The 17,933-nt window shown below is 42.4% G+C and overlaps 1 protein-coding gene across 1 annotated transcript in view; it reads right to left on the reverse strand.

Annotated features, from left to right (window-relative positions):
* LOC132901316 (gastrula zinc finger protein XlCGF26.1-like) overlaps positions 1-15,988 on the reverse strand; it is a 107,034-nt gene extending 91,046 nt beyond the window's left edge. The window contains exon 1 of the mRNA XM_060943628.1: positions 15,807-15,988. The gene's annotated coding sequence lies outside the window, so the exon portion shown is untranslated. The remainder of the gene's footprint in view (positions 1-15,806) is intronic.
* Between the last annotated feature and the right edge of the window lie 1,945 nt (positions 15,989-17,933).

The raw sequence follows: 17,933 nt of genomic DNA on the forward strand, positions 1-17,933 counted from the left end.
AAGGGGGCCAGAATACCAAAGTTTGTTGTAAGAACATTTGACATGGGTGACGTGCCAAATAAAATACATTCCGTTTTGCTGTCGTTCAAGTGCAAAATGTTCCGTGCTAGCCAGTGCTTTACATCAGTAATACAATCCAGTAACTTAGTAAGCGCCGTATTTTCATTGGGTCTCATGGGTAAATATATCTGCAAATCAGCATAAAAGTGAAAAGGCAGATTGTGTTTTTTTTTTTTATAATTGATCCCAGAGGTAGCATGTACAATGAAAACAGAATAGGGCTGAGAATAGAACCCTGTGGCACCCCACAAGAGAGGGATGCATATGAAGAACAGAGGGTCACCAATCATCACAGCGAAGCTCCTATTTGCCAAGTATGACCTAAACCATTGGAGAGCAGTGCCACGGATGCTGACATGCTGCTCTAGGCGAGATACAAGGACCGCATGGTCAACTGTATCAAAGGCCGCTGTGACGTCGAGCAGCACCAGCATGGCAGGATTCCTGGAATCCACAGACAGAGCGACATCATTGTGCACCTTTAACAGTGCTGACTCGGTACTATGTCGGGATCTGAAACCAGACTAGAATTTCTCTCTAAAAATGACTGTAACTGAATAAAAACAACTTTTTCTAAGACCTTAGAAAGAAAAGGCAAATGGGAGACAGGCCTAAAATTGGACAGAACAGAGGGGTCAAGATGTGGTTTTTTTTTAAGGAGGGGCCTAACTACAGCATGTTTGAAGGCAGCTGGGACAGACCCTGAATTAAGACAAGTGTTTATAAAAACAAGCAGACTTGACCCAACAGAATTAAAAACCTTCAAAAACTTGGCCAGAATGACATCTAAGGGGCAGTTAGTGGGTTTCATGCCACTAACCACCTTTGTGAAAAATGACAAATAGTCTCAAACCAGTCAAAAACAGCAGACTGTAGGAAGAGCATCCACATTATCAAGGGACGCATCAATGTTACTGATATTCTGTCTGACTGATGCCACTTTGTCAGTAAAGAAACAGACAAACTCTTCACAGATTGTGGCAGAGGCATCAGACAGAACAGTGGGGAGTGGATTAATAACAGAGTCAATAGTATTAAATACCAGTCATGGATGATGAGAGCTATTGGCTATAATGGAAGACAGATATTTGGACTTGCCCTCCTTCAGCGATCTTTGGTAAGCAGCGAAACTGTCCCTTAACCAGCCCAGGGATACATGCAGTTTGTCCTTTTTCCACGGCCGTTCAGCCTGTCTACATTGTTACCTAAGCAGACGGGTTTGGTCATTCAACCAGGGATCTGTCTTGGTTTTGATGCTTTTTTGCCGAAAAGGGGCAACAGAATCCAGAATCGCAGAACAAGTAGAATGGAAAGTGGAGAGTAGACTCTCTGGGCAAAGGGAAGGAACCAGCCCACTGTCAGCATGCAGCTGAGGGTCCCTAAAGGCAACAGCAAACTCTCCAGCCGTTGACGAAGTAAAGATACGGCATCTACGAGCTGGGGAAACAGGCTTATTAGTAGGTGGGGGGAGGGGAAGCAAAATAAAAAACAATGGGGAGGTGATCCGAAATGGCAGCGTCCACCATTTCTCTGAGGGAAACTGAAAGCCCGTGAGAAATAAGATCAAGAGTGCGCCCATGCTCATGTGTTGGTGCATTAAGAGACTAGGTGAGACCAAAGGAATCCAAAAGGCCTTTAAACTCATTAGCCAGTTGACCTGCTGCACAACAAACGTGAATATTAAAGTCTCCACAAATCAATAGTTTATCAAACTTTACAATAAAATCAGACAAAAACTCAGAACTCTTGAATAAAGTCCTTATTAAATTTGGGAGGACGATAGACTGTGGCACACAGCACGGGGCAGGCGAGGTCAATCACAAACAACTGCAGTTCAAAGCTGGAATAATTTTAAGTGGTTAACATTTGGCATCTGAAACTCTCCTTAAATATAGCAGCCAGACCGCCACCACGACCAGCAGCTCGCGGGGTGCTGAAAAAAAGAACAGCCGGGAGGGAGGAGCTCCAAAAAGGCGCTGTTCTCACCTGGTTTCAACCAGGTCTCCGTCAGCAAGAGGAAATCCAGATCATCTGTTGTAAAGAAGTCATTCAGAACAAATGTCTTATTTGTGAGAGATCTGGTGTTAATCAGCGCTGTATGAGCTGAACAACAGCCAGACTGGTGAGAGGAGCGGGTGAGTGAGCGAAGATTCCCCAGCACACAGCCCTGCTGACAGGTCCGCACTAGCCGACAACATGGGAACAGCACCCCGGTATCATGGAGAACCGGTCGGAGCCACAGATACCTGTACTCCATGGAACTCCGCAGATCGTAGCCTCTGTAGTCCATGGAGGATCCGGCTAATAAACGACAGGGATCATGACGAGAAGAAGCCAGGTAAGATTCAAGTTTAATGAGAACTTCTCCTCGCTTTCCCCGTCTTCTGCGGCAACTGCTGCGAGGTAGCCAGCAAGAAAGATGCCGTAGATGTGGAGATATGAACACCAGAAAAGGTGAATGCATCTTTGAATGTCCATCAGAGCTGCAGATCGACAGTTTTTCCAAAGACTCATGAATATTAAGTGTCAGGCGATTATACACCTGCAGCGGTGAGACACTCCGTATAACAAACAGACTTGAGAAAAACAGCAACACACTTAACAGAGGGAGATGGCCAGCTAAACACACAGGTGCCATCTTCCAACCCATCTTGAGCAAGGCACCTAACCCCTTATTGCTCTCTGGGTGCTGTAGCATTGCTGCCCACTGCTCTCAGTATGGGTATGTGCCAGTGGTTGCGTTAGACTTTTTCATTGTCCGTCATTTTGACGGACAGGGTCGTAAAAATTCCGTCATCGTCCATTATTATCTGTCATTTTATTTTAACTTTTAAATGACAATGTATACAGGCTATAAATGCTATACATTTAATAACTTGTGTTTTCATGGACTCATTTTCATTTAAAAATTAATTCACAGAACAAGCTTGTATTAGGGCGGCACGGTGGTGTAGTGGTTAGCGCTGTCGCCTCACAGCAAGAAGGTCCTGGGTTCGAGCCCCGGGGCCGGCGAGGGCCTTTCTGTGTGGAGTTTGCATGTTCTCCCCGTGTCCGCGTGGGTTTCCTCCGGGTGCTCCGGTTTCCCCCACAGTCCAAAGACATGCAGGTTAGGTTAACTGGTGACTCTAAATTGACCGTAGGTGTGAATGTGAGTGTGAATGGTTGTCTGTGTCTATGTGTCAGCCCTGTGATGACCTGGCGACTTGTCCAGGGTGTACCCCGCCTTTCGCCCATAGTCAGCTGGGATAGGCTCCAGCTTGCCTGCGACCCTGTAGAAGGATAAAGCGGCTAGAGATAATGAGATGAAACTTGTATTATTTAATCATTTATTTATGTATTTATGATGCAAAAAGATGAACAGAGATTCTGACGTTCAGTCACTTGTGAACCCATTTTCCCTCCGCTAAAAACATTGCGCCTGTTATGCCTTAACAGGCATATGAACAATGTTATTTTACAACGTAGCAAGACAACTGCAGTTAAAATATGAACAGTCCACTACAACGATTTAAGTGACAATCTAATTTGACCTGTTTGTGTGAGCTCAAACCTTCCTTCTGGCCCGCATGGATTTAAATTGGGAGCTCGCTTGTGCATAATCAAAGTCATTAATGGAGACTGCTGCCGAGGCAATTGTCATTAAATTTGACGTCTTTGCCTTGGACAGACGACTTCTCATTGACGTTCTAATTTTATTCTGAAGGCTGAACCCGCGCTCTGCTGCGACACTGGAGACTGGAATAACCAGCGCCACTTCAGCCAGTTCAGTTCTGAAGTCAGGGAACATTTCTCCCAGGGAAGTGATCAGAAGCCGGCAAGAGCATCTGAAAGTTGGATTTTCCGACCCTGCTAGTACTCTCTTCATAGGGAGGAAATCCTGCAGCATGCGGTCTTTCTGCACCAGTGGTGCAGCTGCACCCCGCGGTGACCCGTAGTGGGCTGACACGGAAGGTCTTAAATAAAATGAAGTTATGTTTAAATGTTACTTTGTCTACCCGTGCTCTCATTAAAATGATAGTTTAGCAGATATTCGAGCAGTGATGTTCCTAAGCTTGCTGGGGAAGAATACAATAAATCGACATTTGTTTCATTTTAAAAACAAGAAAACAACTAGCCTAAATGAGCGCTATTGCATTAAGACGTACAGGCAGGGAAACGACACAAACAACCCAATGCATCTCTTTTTTTAATAGCAAAAATGACGTGTCTTCTGCAGAGAAGGGAAACATTAATACAGCTCACTGTGCTAGTGGTTAGAAAAGTCAGAGCGCGGTCAGGAGCGCGATGGGGGGGAACAGCCTTGCGCAGTGGCTACAGTGTATACATGAGTAGCCTATGCACTGAACATCAAGACTGCCACAACGTCGGCTCAGATTGAAAGTGACGGCAGTGAAGACTATGTATACTGTATGTAAGAAAACTCTGCCACAACTTGCCAATCATTTTAATTGTGTGTTTCATTAGGTGTTATTATTAGGCTATTATTGTTATTGGTAATGGTAACGGTAAACATCCATCAAAATGACCGACGGCCTTCAGATTTTTCCGTCATAGCTAAAAAAAATCCGTCAATGACGGACAATTGTCGGTTAACGCGACCTACGGTATGTGCTCATTGCTTATTTTGTGCTCATTGCTTAGAAGAAAATGCATTTTCTTCTTTCAGGAAATATCCATCCTTCCTAAAATTTCAGCAAAACCATGGAGTGCAGGACATCAACCTAAGGAGGGGTGGAAACTGCACAAAAGAATCCCCGACGGTATTCAACTTTGCTTCCTTGGATAAGGTTAGTTTGATGATATCCAATGTATTACTAACCTATTGTTTTGGTTTTTTAGGTTTTATAGGTGGTTTATTTTGACAATAGGTGGACAATGAACAACTCAGCTGACTAGAAGAATCCTATAAAAAAGTATATTAGATATACAACCCATAAGATTTTTGTATTCATTTTTACATTGCAAGTGCTAGTTACTAGTCTCATCAAAGAACTCCAGAAGAGCCCCTTTATAGGAGTTGGCCTTGACGAGTCGACAGATAGGACTATGGAGAAACACGACATCTTCATAGTCCGGTACCTGTCAAAGGAAGGCATGAAGACAACTTACTTTTAAAAAAAAAAAAAAAAGAGGCTGGCCAGACAGCTACCATCTACGAAACTCTGTCGTGTTTTCCGAGGGTAGAACACACCCATGAAAAAGGTAAACAAAATAATGAATATATTAGTCAAAGGCAATAAAAATAAGTTAATAAGTGAATGAGTAATTATGAATAAAATTCATACATGAACAAATTTTGGCTAGTTGATTTTCTGTTTGGCTAGTTACTTTGGAAGGTAACTAGTCCGGCTAGCTGGTGAAAAAAATATATGAATTTCTAGGCCTGCATCATAATATTAAACTGCAAAACAAAATAATAAGTCCTGTGTCTTACCAGATATAAAGTGTCAAAAGCAAACACGGTCATTGTCAGTAGGTTCCCACTTGTTAGTGATCCAAAGCTTTCGGCGAGCTTCAGGTTTTTTTGGAATACGGTAAAAGCTCTTGGGATCATTCTTATCAAATCCGTATGTACAGCCGATAACACGACACTACCATAATTTATGACCCGATAACTCCGATCGGCCATTTATAAATAGCCTCTTGCCAACCAAAACATCACATGACCATAATATGATATAATCATCTTGTTGTGCCAAATATTCAATGTTCTGTATGAGACTCATACTAAGGAGATTTTTGTTTTATGTATTTATCGCTACGCTCGTTCGCGCAGTCGCTTCGCTCCTTTGATGTGTCCAAATTAGTGTAATCTAAAGGCCTGATATACATTTAATGTGTTTGACAGGTCCCAAGATCTCAAGCCCTGACATGCTGTATGTCCCTTGATACATGTGAAGTAAAATGTAAAGAAAATGTGACCTTGGGTGCTGTGTGAGACAGCTGCCTCTCCAGTAGCTCTGTAGTTTTTAGCTCTTTAAACCTCTTTTTTTCCATGTTTTTACTTTTCTGCTCTTCTTACAAAGACAGTGTGTTTTTCTTCATATCCCATGGATATTTTTAACTTTAACACACAACCAGGAGCCAGTTTTCTCGCTTATTCGATAGAGGAGCTGCTGGCCCTGAAAACAATGGGACAAGCCGGGATACGACACCCCCTCCTGGCAGAGCTGAGGAGGAAACTCAGGGGCTGCAAAGCTGGGGCTAAGCTAAAGGCTAGGCTAGCAGACAACCGGTGGTGCTATAAGCCATCCATTCCCTCCATCATCATGGGGAATGTGAACTCGCTGCCGAATAAGGTCAACAAGCTATCCACACTGAACAACCAGCGGATTTACCGGGAGAGCAACTTGTTTATTTTTACGGAGACATGGCTAACACACCTTGTACTGGATGCTAACGTGGACCTGCGGGGATTCACTGCTGTGAGAGCCGACAGAGACACTAAAGCATGGGGGAAAGGCAAAGGTGGGGGACTCATCATTTACGTGAACAACCGCTGGTGTAACCCGGGACATTTCTCCGTAAAGACAGTCTTATGTTGGCCGGACTTGGAGCCGCTAGCATCACCATCTGTGTTTACATCCCTCCGAGGGCAGACGCAGCATGTGAGGGGATTCACTCTGTCACAGCAAGGCTGCAGACACAACACCCTCAGGCATTTATCATCAATTCTGGGGACTTTAACCATGCTACTGTGGACTCTACTTTGGCTGCTTTTTACCAGGCTGTGGACTGTATCTTTTTAATTTCCCAGAGGGAACCCTCACAAAGGGATCAATGAAGTTCTATCTAATCTAAGTAAGTGTATTATCGTCCAGCGCTTTCGTGTGCGTCAATAAATAACATGATTCGTGTACCACACAAGCACAGGAACACCTAATTTAGAGTATAGTCTCTCTTATTTCTTACCCTGGCAACAGTCAACTTGTGAATTGCCGATTTTCTTGGTCTTTTTCTCGGCTCTGCTTTGGTCCTCGGCTTTTTCCAGGTGCCTCGCACGAAGCGTTCCCATTTCTCTCTCATTGTCCGGGCTTTTGGGAAACGATGAGTACTAATCCCATCATGATTGGTGTTGCTACAGCCTCCTACGATACATCTGTTAACCATTTTAATAATTACGCGATAACATTGAAGAAATTTGCAGAAAACCACCAGGTCGTTTTCTCAAACAAACCAGCGCTGACGTAGGATTCAGAGGGAGGCGTTCCGCACGCAACGTCATGAAAATCAATGTTTGCCGGGAAATTGGCCTTTAGTCGGTTCTTGGCCTTTAGTCGGTTTCGAGATTGGAGCGTCTTTTAACATCTTTTAAAGGAGGAGAATTGAGCTAATTCTATCTCGAACGTGTGTTCGAGGGATCAGAAAGGCGGCGATGATGGCGGTCAATCTCTGTGAAAAGCTCTTGCTTGCTTTCATTATTTGTGCAGTTTTAGTGTTACAAATCAAAGTCAAACCGAAATCATTGACAACTGGAAGATATATAGACCCCGTTGGTGAACTTTTAACGGCTGATGGTGATTTTATTGGTGAGAATTTTGGACTTTTGTGTGTTGGTGGTTTGCTGCCCAGCACTGACGGTCGCGAATGTAAAAAACAACAAAGATGGTAGCGCCCAGGTGACAGTTTGACAACAAGATTGACAACTTTACAGACCTGCTGGCATCACGGACTGATACTACTGCTGTTGAGCGGAGATGTTCACATAAATCCTGGTCCAGTTCAACAGTTTAACCAGGATCCCTGTGGAGTTTGCCAAAATCAGGTGAAATCCGGTGAGAAAGGGATACAGTGTGACTCTTGTGATGTATGGCACCATGTCAGGTGTCTGCCAGCAGCAATCTCGTTGACTGATTATCAGTACGATGTCCTGTCATCAAGTGATGCCGAGTGGCTCTGTCATACGTGTAAACCTCCAGCCGTCGGGGCTGATTTAAAATGCGAGGCTGAGCTGGCGCAGACCAAGATTGAGAATGATGACTGGACGTGTTTGAAGAAGAAAGGTCTTCACATACTACATCTGAATGTGAGGAGCCTTCTTCCGAAGATTGATGTGAGAAACCTCGCTCATCAATGGAACCCATCAGTGTTGTGTTTCTCCGAAACCTGGCTGGACTGTACCATCTTGGATCCAGAAGTTGACATCCCTGGCTATTCCTATGTTCGAAAGGACAGAGATCGGAATGGTGGCGGTGTCGTAGTTTATATACGCAACATCGCGTTCAACGTACGACCTGACATGATGGACAATGACCTGGAAGCTGTTTGGGTGAATATCCTCCTCCCAAAGACTAAGCCTATTCTTCTCGGTGCCTGTTATAGACCACCCGATGTGAATAATTTCTATAACATCTTGGAGGAAGTGTGCTCGAACGCTGAAGGTTTTGTTGACAGTGAAGTGATAATAACTGGTGATTTCAATACAAATGTGTCAACATCTAAGGCTAATTCACTTGTTAACTCTCTAAAATATTTCTGTTCAATGTTTGATCTTCATCAAATGATTACAGAACCAACAAGAGTGTGTGAATCTAGTCAGACTACCATAGATTTGATGCTTGTATCTGATCAGGATAAAATCTGTCAAAGTGGTGTGATAACTTGTGGTATGAGTGATCATATGGCTATTTATTGTACCAGGAAGGTTCTAAGATCAAAAGCAACAGGTCATAATACGATAAAGGTTCGGTCAATGAAACATTACACTGCTGAGGTATTCTGTGAAAGACTGTATGATTGATTGGTCGAGTGTGTTAAACTGTATGAATGTTGATCAAGCTTGGCGTAACTTTACAACCATGTTTATCTGTGTGTTGGATAGTATCGCTCCTGTTAAATCTATCTCTGTGAAACACCGTACTGAGCCTTGGGTCAGTACTGAGATCTTGGAGGCGATCAACAGAAGAGATCAAGCTTTGAAGGAGTCCAAGAAATCAAATGATCAGTCTGAATTCAAACGTCTTCGGAATAAGGTTAATCGAATGACAGACAAGGCAAAGGTGGATTACTATAAAAATAATCTTCAATTAAACCATAATAATCCCAAAAAACTCTGGCAGCTGTGTAAACAGCTTGGTTCTTCCAAAAAACAAAAATCCAACTTTTCAATAGGTCTCAAAATTGATGGGATTGTATCTTTTAATCTTACAGCAGTGGTGTTAAAATTTAATTCCTTTTTCACCACCATTGCTACAATTCTTGTAGATTCCCTCCCCATACCTTCTGGTACATTTGGTCAAAATCACAAATAATTTTTATAAAACTTTCGGAGTTCAGCAGGACGCTTTTGCTTTGTCTACCATCGAAGTTTTTGAGGTGTGTAAAATGCTGAGGACTCTGGACTCATCGAAGGCCACAGGTCTGGATAATATCCCCGCCCGATTTGTGATTGATGCAGCAGAGCTTATTGCTCCAAGCATCACTCATATAATTAATATTTTGATCCAAACGGGCAAGTTTCCCAAATTATTTAAAATAGCTAAAGTAATCCCCTTGTACAAAAAAGGTTCAAAAACAGACTGTGGTAACTATCGGCCAGTCTCTGTCCTCAGTATTTTGTCAAAGGTGCTGGAAAGGGTTGTTTACAACCAGTTGTATGCTTACAAAACAACAGTTTATTGTATCATCTTCAATCAGGTTTCCGTCAATCATATTCTACCGATTCATGCTTAATATACCTAACAGACTACCTTAAAGGTGAGATTGATCAAGGTAGATACTGTGGTATGGTTCTTTTAGACCTACAAAAAGCATTTGATACAGTTAATCATGAGATTTTGTTGTACAAACTAAAGACAATCGGAAGTTGTGATAGCGTCGTTGCATGGATGCGTTCATATTTAACTGGTCGAGAACAAAGAGTGTCTGTAAATGGTGTTTTGTCGGAAACGGCAGCTATAACCTGTGGTGTACCTCAGGGTAGTATTCTCAGTCCATTGTTGTTTTTACTCTATGTCAATGACATGAAATCAGCTGTCAACTGTGAGTTACTTTTATACGCAGATGATTCTGCTCTTTTGGTGTCAGACAAAGATGTACAGGTCATCGAACAATCTGAGTACTGAGCTATCCAATGTGTACGAGTGGTTAGTCGATAACAAATTGTCTCTCCATCTAGGTAAAACGGAATCAATCCTTTTTGGCTCAAAACCAAAAATCAATAAAATTCAAAATTTAAATATACAATGTAATAGTAAACAAATTATTCCAAAACTCAAAATAAAATATCTTGGTGCAATCATTGATAATTACATTTCTGGCGAAGATATGGCCCAATCAGTTATTCAAAAGGTCAGCTCCAGGACCAAATATCTGGCTCGTAAATCAAAATACCTGGATGGCGAGACGATGAAGTTATTGGCTACCGCTCTGGCTCAGTGTCACTTCGACTATTCGTGTTCTTCTTGGTACAGTGGTCTTACTAAAAAAACTAAGCACAAACTTCAAACGTGTCAAAATAAGTTAATTCGTGTTGTATTAAAACCAGGGCTGACGGCAAACAATCGATTAATCGTTGGTCGACCAAAAAATTATTAGCCGACCAAAATTCCATTGGTCGATTGGTCGCAGGGAAAAAAGCCGCGTCTTGGCTGAAGGGCTTTTAATTTGACGGGCATGATAAAGGAAGTCGTGACACTAATTTACTGTTGGTGATTTTTTTTTTAACACTGGCAGACAGCATGTCTGGAAGGAGCTCTAAAATATGGGATCATTTCGAAAAGAACAAAGATGACCCAAAGAGGGTTACGTGCAGAATTTGCAAAAAAACATTCGCCTTTCATTCTTCCACGACGAACATTCTTTACCACCTCAACCATGTAAGTAGCCTACTAGCCTAGCTAGCCTACCCCTTGCAACCTGGAGTTTGATTGCAATACGTAGGCCTACTGGTTACTGGTAAAGCTAAATTATCCAGCTCACTGTTTTACAATCTCTCTACAGGCGCATCCACTTTATTGCGATGAGCCAGCCTCCTCCACGGCATCCTCATCATCATCCTCATCCCTGACTCAGCAAAAGCTCGTAATGAAACCTTCTCTATCTGAAAAAAGGAAGAGAGACATAACTGACAAAATAGCTGATTTCATCGCGCTGGACATGCGACCTGTGAATATCATCAGTGGTGAGGGATTTAAAAATCTAATTGAATACCTCGAGCCAGGATACAGCCTGCCAAGACGTGACACAGTGATGCACGCGGTTATGAGCAAATACAGCTCTACAAAACAAACACTTCAGGGCAAGATCGAAAACTGCAAAGCACTCAGTTTCACAACGGATATATGGACATCTAACCAGATGGAAAGTTACATGACTGTCACGGCGCATTTTATTTCTGATAACTGGCGACTGCATTCATTCGTGCTGGAAACTAAAGTTTTGGAAGTGAGCCATACAGCTGCTAACATAGCAGAACGACTCAGCGAAGTAATGGCAGACTTTAGAATCCCCGCTGAAAAAAGGGTTGCTCTTGTACATGACAACGCAGTGAACATGGTGCTGTGCGCGGATCAGTTATCTCAAAACCCATCCTGGGGTAACGTCCAAGGAGTTCGTTGCGCAGGGCACACTTTGCAGCTGTGCATCAATGCGGCTCTTAAAAAAGATCCCATTTGCCGAGTTATAGCAGCTGCCAGACGTCTTGTTGGACATTTTAAGAAAAGTGCCAAGGCTACAGCAGCTCTTACCGAAAAACAAAAACAACAGAACGTCGTTGAACACAAACTCATCCAGGATGTCTCCACGAGATGGAACTCTACTCACTGCATGTTGGAGCGCCTTCTGGAACAGAGGTGGCCGGTCACCGCTGTGCTTTCCGACCCCGTTACCACCCACAGATCTGACCGCGATTTGGATCTCACCACGGCCCAATGGAGGATAGCGGAAGACATAGTCTCGGTGCTGAAGCTGATGGTCACACTAACCGAGTTGCTTTCACAAGATGTTAACGCATCTCTCTCTGCCACGCTGCCCATGCTTATAAACATGAAAAGACGTCACCTGTTGCTGCGCGAGGATGATGGTGCGGCTGTTACAGCACTAAAGAAAACACTTTGTGAGGAAATTGACAAGAGGTGGGAGCTAAAAGAGGAGCTACAGTCCAGCATATACATCAAAGCTGCTGTCTTGGACCCACGCTTTAAAAATTTATCGTTCATGGAGGAAGAGAAACGGGACCAGGCATATACTACGGTGTCGGACTTGGCTGAGAGTCTATCTCCAGCAGAAGAGCCTGCCCAGCACGCCAGCAGTGGGGATGACAACAAACTTGGCCCCACACCAAAGAAGAAAACGAAAAAGACAGAAAAGTGGGACGAAATATCCATGCTGATGGGTATAGATGAGGAGCAGCAGACAAAAGAACAGAGCAGTGAAATGAAATGGTACTTGGAGGATAAAACAAAAGTTGAGTCGGGACCACTATCATGGTGGCAAAAAAACGAGGAGCACTACCCGAAGCTGGCCAGAGCAGCCAAGCGTATTCACTCAATCCCATCCACATCCACACCATCGGAGCGCATCTTCTCCAAGGCCAGCTTCATTGTAAGCAAGATGCGGAGTTCACTTCTCCCAGACAATGTGGACAAATTGGTCTTCCTTTCTCACAATTTGAGAAAACTCAGAGCCGAGGAGAAATCACTGTGAGTTTTTATATCATACTAGGCTACCTCGTGTGTCTGTAAATCTGCACTGTTTCAGTTAGGCTAGACCTATTTATTCGTTTATGTTATTTTAGGCCTATTCATTGAGTTTTTATTTCATCAGGGCTGCCGTTGGTCTGTTTATTTGCACTAAGACTTTCAAAAAAGTGTTTCAGATTTGTCGATTGCCGGTTGTTAATTATTATCTAATTTTAATAATTTTTATTATCTAATTTTAATAATTTTAATATCTTCATTTTCAAAAGAAACGAAAATATATATTTTTATTAGTTTAAGGCTGTATTTTGTTTTATTTTGTTACAATCATCTTTCATGAACAATGTGTGTGTGGCACGTGTTTTAAATAAATATTCATCAGAATGTTCAGAGTCCGTCAGTCTTTCTGATTATTTTTGTGACACATTCAAACATTTTGTTAGTTACACATCCCTGTACGTCCCCTATTTCAGGCAATCAGACAACATAACCATTTTAAAATGCCTGCATGGCTGAAAATTGCATGAAGGTTACCCCCGCCGTTAGTGGTAAATTATGCGCATAGATACGGCAGCCCGGCATTAGAAGTAAAGCCTCACAGATGTGTATCCCGGTAAAAATGGGCAGGTTTTTTTTTTTTTTTTTGGGGGGGGGGGCGATTAGTCGATTAGTCGGAGTGAATGCACGACCACTGGTCGACCAAGAAAATCCTTGGTCGGGGACAGCCCTAATTAAAACTCCATCCTCGTACCCACATTACTCCTGCCCACTTTATTCAACTTAATTGGTTACCAATAGAAAAACGTGTTGTCCAACTAAAGCTAAATCATGTTCATCAAATTGTAAATAATACCTCCCCTTCTTATCTCTCTTCGTTTTGTACCAATGTCAGCCAAGTCCATAACATCCGAACTCGAGCAAGTGTCGGGTCACTGGCCTTACCCAGATTTAAGACCACACTGGGTAAGAGTACATTCAGGTACACGGGAGCTGCAGACTGGAATAGCCTACCCACAAGTGTTCAAACGCTCACCAATAAACAAACGTTTAAGAAACAAGTCAAAAGGTTTTTATTAGAATCATTAAAAACGGACTCTCTCATGTACTTTTGTTTGTAAATTGTTATTCAATTTCTGTGATAACAATTGTGATATTTTGTGATATATAAAATGTGATTAGTTATATTTCTTAAATTTATTTATTAATATTGTTATTTTTATACACTTTGTTTACTTATACATTTTTGTAATTTTTGTCCTCTATCATATTGTCACCATTTTGTAATTTTTTATGAGGACCACAATGGAAATAAGTCATTTTATTAGACTTTTTTGTGTCATCCTCGGTTTTTTTACATCTTTACAATAATTAAATGTATACTTTATTGTAAATGTACATGTGGAAAACCTAAATAAAATTAAAATCAAATCCAAATGCCAAGTTTTTTCAGAGGCGGACCGATTCGCGTCAAACGGCTTGATTTCAACTGAATATTTCTGGTATTGTGCAAGGTAAAAAAAAATTGTGCAAAATGTGACATATTTGACAAAAAAGATTAATATAAAATAGAATTACATTGATCTTGCTCCTGGCCTTTAGCCCTGAGTTAAGTAAGAGGTTTCATTGCTGCCAGAGCTAATTGTTAGACACAGTTCTCTCTCTCCAGGGATCAGAGGCTTCGAGCTCAACACTAGGGGTGTGCAAAAATATCGATACGGCGATATATCGCGATACTTTGTCTTCCGATTCAATATCGATACTCAAAATTTGAATATCGATATTTTTTCAAATAATAAAATCATGTTTCAGACGGGTTGTAAATCCAGTACGACTTCCGCACCTCCGCTCCGCGAGGTGTCGCTGTGCCGCTACCTCACTGCAAGGCACTCTTTGTCTTCTCTTTTTTCCCCGGCGGTTGCAGTGAGGAAAAAAAAACAGGCAAGCATGGCTGTTAACATAAACCTAGAGATGCCGCCGAACTTTAAGGCAGATGTTTGGAGGCACTTTGGATTCCAAAGGAAAGGAGAAAAAAAAAACAGTGAGCCGGACAAAGAGAATGCACTTTGCAAAACCTGTTTCGCTCCAATTAAATTAAGATGCCCACTGCACTTTTCAATGTGTTTCAGACAGTGTGTTGTTCCTGCAAAATAAGCACAAGTTAAATGTTCTCAGGTATATGTTCTCAAGTTTACAAACAACAAATTGATATTAGTGTTAGCACTGAAATGCATGTGCAGTCTGCAGTGCAAGTTTTAAGTTTTCATAAAACAATTTGATTCTGCTTGTTAAGCAGCACTGATGTGTCCATGCTTACAGAAAAGTTGATAATACTAGCGCAGAAATGGGAATTTTCTGTATGTTGTAGTGAAGCAACTCTTGGTTTTGCCAGCAGTGGAATAGAGACAAATATATGTCTGGCAAGAGTGTGTAGTTATGTATGTGAAATGTAACTTTACAGTGGTCAATAAATTCTGATTTTCTTCAGTGACACATATCATGATGTGGTTGAAATTTCTTGCAATATATCAATTATTGCAGAATCGCTGTACCGTGGTGATATCATTATCATGGGCAAAATATCGCCATAGTATCGTATCGTGAGGTATCTAGTGATACCCAGCCCTACTCAACACCATACGATTCTTCCAACAACAAGACCTCAACCATACCTAAAACAGTCCCCTATGATTTCATCCATTTTCAGTGTGTAAAGCTTTCTGCTCAACACATTGCAGAGGGGGTGATTCTGCCTGATTAGCTTAATAATAATAATAATAATAATAATAAAATAAATAAAAAACCCCGAGGGAAAAAAAAAGCCTGTGAGAAAACAAGTTGAAATTTTGAGAAATAAAAAGTTGGAATCGCGAGGAAGTCGCAATTTAGAGAAAGAGAAAATAACCCGTGATGGAAATGAACTTGAAGTGAAGATTTAAATACTTTCAATATACAACTAAACAGGTTAGCCAAACTACAACTCTCTCCTGAGTGGATAAATAGTGCACTATCTAGGGTGCACACGGCATTATTTCATACTGAACGGAGTTCCTAAAACAGTAAAGTGATGATATATTTGGGATTCGACCACACACCTTCAGTTTAACTTACCTCAGGGTTTTAAATCCTCAGAGCCAGACACAATAACGCGTTTTTATTTTTATAACTCGAGGGGCTAAAGGGTTTTAAATCCTCAGAGCCAGACACAATAACATGTTTTTATTTTTATAACTCGAGGGGCTAAAGCGGTTCAGGCGAGCAGCGTTTTTTTCTTCTCCAGTGTTTTCTGGCAGTTGGACAAGCAGCTACTGGATGCGTTACCCCCACCATCTGGACTGGAGGGCGCTTATCCCAACCTTCTTCTTCCTCCTTTTTAATGGCGGTTGGCAAACAACTTTTGGAAGCATTACCGCCACCTACCGAAATGGAGTGTGAGTCTGGATATCTAAATAATACTTATGCCGCTTTTCCACTACAAACGCGGCTGAGTCGGGCTGAGCCGTGCCGTGCTGAGCTGGGCTGAGTCGAGCTGAGCGGGGCTATTGGAGTTGCATTTCGACTACAACCGTGCTGAACCGTGCTGGCTGGAAGTGGGTGGACACATTGGGTGGAGTTAGCGAAAGTGGGTGGACGTCACGTGATGTCGTTAAGTGGCGCAAACAGTGACATCAGTGATCTTTTAAGCGGTAGTCTCACGGCCCGGATAGTAAACAATAAACATGGAGGACATGGAGTCGTTAGTGTTGCTGGTCTTGGTGCTGTGGCTTGTTGTCACCGACAACGCCAACAGATACTGGCAAGAGCGTATAGATGAGGCGAGGCGCATAAGGCTTCAGAAATTCTCGTAATTCGTCATTCTTCTTCTTCTGGGTTTGCGGTGTTTACAGATCCCAGTGTGCTCGCGGGGCGTGTGTGGGCATGTGAGGACACGCCTCCTCACCAATCAGTGCACAGGGGAGTGTCTCCTCACGCCCCTAGCCCCACTCAGCTCGGTTTGGCTCGCTTCAGCCCCACTCCAAAACCGTGCGAGTTTTGGGTGCTAAGCAGGGCTGAAGCGAGCTGAGTCGTGCTGTTCTGAGGTAGTCGAAATGCGAGCCGTGTCGGGCTGAAGTGAGCTGAAGCGAGCTGAAGTGAGCTGAAAAAGGGTAGTGGAAAAGGGCCATAAAATACCCTAGTGTGGTTCTCCAGCTCCACCTCAGAGGAGAGGAAAGATCTGCAGTGGATCATCAGGACTGCATCTAAAATCATTGGTACCCCTCTCCAATCCCTGGAACAGATCTACTCTGCCAGGCTGAGAAACAGAGCCACAAAGATTAGGACTGACTGCACTCACCCCGGACAATGTCTTTTTGACACCCTTCCCTCTGGAAGGTTTAGGGTCATAAAGTCACAAACAGCAGGACACCAAAATAGCTTCTTCCCCAGGGCTGTAAAAGCTCTGCTGGAGGCTTGATCCTGACTTGGACTCACACTCTGCACCTTACTGTGTTTGGCCACATTAAATAATTACATACTACAATTTATACAACTGCTTACAGTGGTGCTTGAAAGTTTGTGAACCCTTTAGAATTTTCTATATTTCTGCATAAATATGACCTAAAACATCATCAGATTTTCACACAAGTCCTAAAAGTAGATAAAGAGAACCCAGTTAAACAAATGAAACAAAAATATTATACTTGGTCATTTATTTATTGAGGAAAATGATCCAATATTACATATCTGTGAGTGGCAAAAGTATGTGAACCATTGCTTTCAGTATCTGGTGTGACCTCCTTGTGCAGCAATAACTGCAACTAAACGTTTGCGGTAACTATTGATCAGTCCTGCACACCGGCTTGGAGGAATTTTAGCCCATTCCTCCATACAGAACAGCTTCAACTCTGGGATGTTGGTGGGTTTCCTCACATGAACTGCTCGCTTCAGGTCCTTCCACAATATTTTGATTGGCTTAAGGTCAGGACTTTGACTTGGCCATTCCAAAACATTAACTTTATTCTTCTTTAACCATTCTTTGATAGAACGACTTGTGTGCTTAGGGTCATTGTCTTGCTGCATGACCCATCTTCTCTTGAGATTCAGTTCATGGACAGATGTCCTGACATTTTCCTTTAGAATTCACTGGTATAATTCAGAATTCATTGTTCCATCAATGATGGCAAGCTGTCCTGGCCCATACACAGCAAAAAGGCCCAAACCATGATACTACCACCACCATGTTTCACAGATGGGATAAGG

The sequence above is a fragment of the Neoarius graeffei genome, chromosome 17 (genome assembly GCF_027579695.1).
Source record: "Neoarius graeffei isolate fNeoGra1 chromosome 17, fNeoGra1.pri, whole genome shotgun sequence".
In the NCBI taxonomy this organism is placed as follows: Eukaryota; Metazoa; Chordata; class Actinopteri; order Siluriformes; family Ariidae; genus Neoarius; species Neoarius graeffei.